This window comes from Bubalus bubalis, chromosome 3 (genome assembly GCF_019923935.1).
Source record: "Bubalus bubalis isolate 160015118507 breed Murrah chromosome 3, NDDB_SH_1, whole genome shotgun sequence".
Lineage (NCBI taxonomy): Eukaryota > Metazoa > Chordata > Mammalia > Artiodactyla > Bovidae > Bubalus > Bubalus bubalis.
In genome coordinates, this window is record NC_059159.1 from 70458104 (window position 1) to 70464103 (window position 6000).

At 45.3% G+C, this 6000-nt stretch overlaps 1 protein-coding gene across 1 annotated transcript in view; it reads right to left on the reverse strand.

Annotated features, from left to right (window-relative positions):
* BLK (BLK proto-oncogene, Src family tyrosine kinase) overlaps positions 1–2019 on the reverse strand; it is a 52039-nt gene extending 50020 nt beyond the window's left edge. Inside the window, exon 1 of the mRNA XM_044939698.1 lies at positions 1823–2019. The gene's annotated coding sequence lies outside the window, so the exon portion shown is untranslated. The remainder of the gene's footprint in view (positions 1–1822) is intronic.
* Between the last annotated feature and the right edge of the window lie 3981 nt (positions 2020–6000).

Here is a 6000-nt window from a genome sequence, read left to right on the forward strand (position 1 = left end):
GAGAGGGTGGGCCCCCCAGGCCATGAACACCAGTTGTCCCAAGCATGTTCAGATGTTGACTATTTCTGCTCCAAGGCAGGATGAGCATAGATTTTTATTTTTTATTTTGGAATAATTTTAGGTTTACAGAAAAATTACAAAGATAGGATAGAGACTTGCCCTGCATCCTGCACCCAGCTTCCCTGAGTGTTGGTGTCTTTCCTAACAATGGTACACTTGCCAGAACCAAGAGAGGCACATTAGTGATAGCTGTTAAGCTCCAGACTTTATTTAGAGTTCACCTATTCTTCACTAATGACTTTGAGGTTGTTGTTGTTCCAGGCTCCAAACCAACCCATATGTGAATTCTGGATTTAGCTGTCATTTCTCCTTACTCTCCTCTGAAGTGACAATTTCCCTCTCTTTACTTGTTTGTCATGACCTTGAGAATCTTGAAGGTCAAGTAGTCTGTAGCCCTTCAATTTGGGTTTGTCTGATGTTTTCTCATAACTAGACTAGGATTAGGGGTTTGAGGAAGGAATATCTTGGAGGTGAAGTACTTTTCTCCTTGCAGCCAAAGTTAGACAATGAATACAAGGTGACTTATCCCTGGAGATGTTAACCTTGACCTTGGGGCCAGGATTCTCCACTGCAGGGTTACCGGTTTTCCTTCTCCATACTCTCTAGTAAGTCCAGTCCTCACTTAAGCGGAGGGGTTTCTAACTCCCTTCCAGGAGGGAAGAGTGTCGACATAGATCACGTGGAATTCTTCTCTATAATGACAGAAGCACCGTAATGACGGTTTTTTAGTTCCTTGGTCATGTGGCAATTGAGGGTGAGTGAGCACATTGGCCAGTTAGGAAATGACTGGAAAAGTTGTCAAAATCCTAGTATTTTTAAAATTCTCTCAAGATATCAACTATTCTTTCCTTTTCACAGTTGGCCAAAGAGCTCTCTTAGCCAAACAGGCCATCTTTAAACCTATCCCAGGGCTTCCCTAGTGACTCAGTGGTAAAGAATCCACCTGCCAATGCAGGAGACACAGGTTCAGTCCTTGGGTTGGGAAGATCCCCTGAAAGAGGGCGAGGCAACCCACTCCAGTGTTCTTGCCTGGAGAATCCCATGGACAGAGGAGCCTGGCGGGCTACAGTCCATGGGGTCGCAAAGAGTCGGATATGACTTAGCAACCAAACAGCAATAAGCCTATTCCATCACCCTACCTCCAAATGTCTGGAAAATGGAAAACCTGATTGTAAAAAGAAGACCAAAATGAAATGAAAGCAACAAGCAATCATTGACCTTGAGTCAGAACCTCCACACGTCACTGCTGCCCTGCATCAGCTTGGCACCATGGTGCCTTTACCCTCCTTTACAGGGAGGCTTTTGCCTGGAGCACACAGCCCTGAGTGCCCATCCACACCCTCACCCCACCCACAGCCTCCTTCTGTCTCTCTTTCGTGGCACATTCACCACCTTTTCCAGCTTCGAAAGCCTGAGCAGCAGACTCTATCCTGGATGGACTGAAGTTTTATCAATCAAAAAAACTCTCTTGGGTGACCATTCCATAATGAAGTATGGCAGAAACCATCACAATATTGTCAAGTAATAATCCTCCAATTAAAAATAAGATGAAAAAAAAAAAAACCGTCTAAAATAGAAATGAACAAACGACGGGGCAATCTATCCACAGCTGGGGCTCAGACCCTAAGAAAGTCTTCCCTCTCCCCTGTAACACCCATAGCAATGTTCCTGCCTACTCTCCCAGGGTCTCCACGGGCCCCTAAGCACTGTCTGCGCTGTGTGAGGAAATGCGATGGTCAGGAAGGCGGAAGATGAGTCTTACCTTGGCAGTATTCAGCGGCTGCTCACCATAGCTCTTCAAATCGCCGCGCCTTGTCGGGCAGCGGCCTCCTAGCTACAACCAGCGACTCGGAAACAATCCTGAAGCAGGAGCCCATCCCAGGCGTCTCAGTCACTTCAGTAGCTCGTGGCTTCCTGCCAGCGATGGCAAGAACCCGCCGAGGTGGCAAGCTATCCCCCCACCCCCGTCTGTGGTCACAGCTGCCTCCACCGAGCCCCGCCCCTCCCACCGGCCCTTGGAAAGCTTTCGTGGGCTCGCTGTGCCCAGGAAAAGCCTATGAGCAAGGACCACGAGCAGCTGGTCTTTCTCTGGAGCTGGGTCACGTTTGTCACTGTGCCCCTCTGCCGTCAGAAAGTTTTCCCAAGGGGCTTTGGTTTAACAACACGGAGGTGTTTTTCCTGCAGCGAGCCTGGTAGGTACAGTTAGTAAACCTCCAAGTTAACCCTGCAAGGTATTTCACGCTGCCTTGCAGGGTTGTCTGCAAGGCAAGAAGGAGCTTGGGTTCGGCTGCCTTGTGCCGTCTGTGTGAGCAAGGTGGCCATCTCCCAGCCGTGCTGGTTTTGTCTTGTCTTCCAAATAGTCCTGATGATACCCAGCTCATGGGATACAAAGAGCACAAGTGACAGAATGGAGTGACGGCAAAAATTTGGCTAATTCCCTTGTCTCTAGTAAGGAAATTCCCTTGACTCTAGCCAGTCCTTGATTCTGATCTCAGAGCCTTTTCAATTGTACTATGTCACTCTACTGTGAAAACTCAGAGGAACAGAGACTGATGGAGTTGATGGGGAAGGACCTTAACATCTAGAGTGACGAGGTGCCGTCCTTTACCACACCAGCTGAGGGACCAATGGGACCAAGAAGTTTGCTGAGATGCCCTCTGGAGACGTATTGGTTCAGCCGGACATAGGGAGCCACTGGCCTCCTACTTTCTGATCTGTGGACCAAAGGGAGCCAGTGGGTGGTCTCCTCTCCTGCCCTTATGTCTGGGAACCTCGATATCGGGGGGCAAGGAGAGAATTTAGACACATTGGCTTCTACTCCTGCCCTGGGACTACAGTTCAGAATCTCAGCTTCTTCATGGAGTCCCTTCCCTTGGATTTTAGGATTAAGAGAGTAATTCACTGTGAGTCTCTGGCAGGAAAGATTTTTTTGATAGATGTTCATGGCAACCTTAGCAGCAACATAGAGATCTTGGGTTCTAAGACTCCTTGAAAACAATCTATTTTATTTTCCCCAAAAGATTTTTTTGTGAGAACAGACGAATTAATGTATAAAAAGCCTCTATTACAGTATTTAGCACATGAGAACTCCAAATAACTGGTAGCTGATGTGAATATGTCTAATCCAAGTGCCAAATCTGATCTTTTAGAAAAACTGCTTTGTCTTCTTCCATCCTTGACAGCAAAGGGCCCAGAACCATGCCCAGAACTGGCTGTGCTCAGTGAATCGTAGGTGTTATTTTTATAGTCACTTCCTGACACCTGAGAGTTGGACCTAAGCGTTTGTGCTCTAGTTTGAAGACTCCCAAACTACTTAAACTTGTGATTTAAAAGTTAATGATTTGATATATAGTAACTACACAGGAGCTCAGCCTGGTGTTCTGAGACAACCTAGAGGAGAGAGATTAAGGCAGTGGGAGGGAGGCTCAAGAGGAAGGGGACATATATATGTGTACTTACGGCTGATTCACATCGTTGTACAGCAGAGACCAACACGACACTGTAAAGCAATTATCCTCCAATTAAAAATAAAACAAAACTTGGAAGTCAAAAAAATAAAATCTTAAATACAGAAAAGTTCTTGAATTGAGGAGAGATTATTCAGTCCTGTTATTTCAATTCAGCTAACACAACAAACTTTTCTGATTGTTTGCTTTAAGAACACACAAGAGGCTGGGGATGCAGATATAAATAAGCATGCCTGTCCTCTGTGGGAGCCAGTCTAAGGTGTCTGGGAGGGTCTGGTAGATAGACAACCATGACTGGGTGTGGTGAGTGCAGCCATTGGTGTCTCAACAAGGCGCAGTATTAGAACAGAGGCAGGAACAAGAACTCCATCGGGGACTACTGAAGGACATTACCAAGGAGCCGGCTTTGAACACGGTTTGTCCCTAAGGATCCTGCAAACTCTCAGAGGCAGAGCCAGCATTGAGCTTTTTACTTACCAAGGGTCCAGTGATACCGCCTGAATTATGTCTAATTTTTTTTTTAATCCATGGCGCTTAAATAAGTGAGTTGTGAAGAATTTTGTACATACTTGAACTCAAGGATACAGAGAATACAGTGGGAAATAGGGAGTCTATCTTTCTAAAGAGAAAATCCATTTCTTCCAATGACTTATCTATTCAAGGTTAGAGTGAAAGGGGATGTGTGAGGTTTGCAGGGAAAGGAGTTTAGAGAAGCTGGCTTTTGTATGATTTTGGGGGAAAAAAGCTTCACCTTTCTGTCCACCCCCAACAGACAGGGATCGGAAAAAAACCCAAAAATGGATTCCAGCAGCCACCCAGAAAAGAAGGAGGAAATGACCTTACTCTTGGGTTTCAGTTGTCTAAGCAGAAGTGAAAGTTACTTTCAGCCATTTTCACCCTGACAGAGTCATAGCATCCATAAGAAAGGCAGGGGGAGGAGGGGAGGCGCTGGGAGAGAAGATGGGAAGCAGCAAGACATATGAAGTGAGGTAAGGGGTGTCTTTAACAGAAGCTTTTGTTGGAGAACCTCAGAGAGGGCTCCCAGGGCTGCGCTGAGATGAGACTCTGCTCTGACCCTCCCCCGCTCAGCTCACTGTTCAGCCTCACTGGCTGCCCCATTTATTTTTGCACATTTGAGGTGACATATGCAAAATGTGGAGCTATCCTTCCATGTGTCTGCAACAGCCTTCTGACATCAGAACATTTCTGGAAAAAAAAAAATCAAAAGCTGTGGACAATAGAGCCTGTGGTCTTCTTGTTTGGACTTTCTGTGTCTCATCCACACACCTCAGCCCGGCTGATGAGAAACACAGCTTTTTTTTTTTTTTAACTACGACTTATTTTTTAAAATATAATTTTACTTATTGGCTGTGCCAATAAGTTGCTTAGTTGCTGCTCGAGGGATCTATGATCTTCCCTGTGGCATGCAGGATCTTTAGCTGTGGCAGGTGGGATCTATTTCCCTGACCAGGGATCGAAGCCAGGCCCCCTGCATTGGGAGTGTGTAATCTTAGCCACCGGACCACCAGGGAAGTCCCGAGAACCACAGTTTTACTCGTGCGAATGATGAACTTGTTTGAGGCCTGTTAGTGAAAACCAGCAGCCAGGTGAAGGTGACAGATGTGATCTGGAGTGAGGAGGTGAAAATCTGCTACTTATGGGTTAAAGGCCACAGAACAGTTCAGATCAAAGCGGAAAAACTGCAGCTTTACTGGGCTTGAGAGCACAACTTCTGTTCAGAGTAGCCTAAAGATCACCTAGAAATGCAAGGGGGGAAATCTGGAAGTAAGAGAGCCACAAAAGGGCTGAGATAATAAACTCCCCACATGTCCCTGACCAACTCCTAAAATATGCACAAGTCAGGGAGACCAGAGAGAGTCCAGAGAAAAGTGAAAATCAAGGGAGACTGAAGGACACTCTGCAGATTTGAATTTCTTCCTTCAACCACACACAACTTAGACAGCAGAAGATAGAAGGCTCACATGTTCAAGGTTTCTGAGCAGGACTTCTATCCAAATAATGACCTGACCACTAAATAGTGCACAAACAGGGAACACCCTTAGGGAGCCAGACTGAAAAACAAAGTAAAATACTAAAAGTAAACCCTACACAGTGATATCAACGGCTGCACACCATGGAGGAGACCAACTTTGCAATGCAGATGCAGAAAAGTTAAGAAAACAGGAAACAACTTTCAGAAAAATAAAACAAAATTCAGGAATAAAATAGAATTCACAGCAATGTCCAGTTTTCAACTAGAAATTACTAGGCACACAAAAAAACAAGAAACTGTGACCAGAAAAAAGTCAATATTCTGATGCCACACGGACCCAAATGTTGGATTTAGCAGACAGAGATTTCAGAGCAGCTTTTTTAGTTATGTTCAAGAAATGAAAAGAATATATGTTTAAGAATTAAAGGAATTTATGTGGAGAATATGTCAACAATAAGAGACTCTCAACAGAAAAATGGA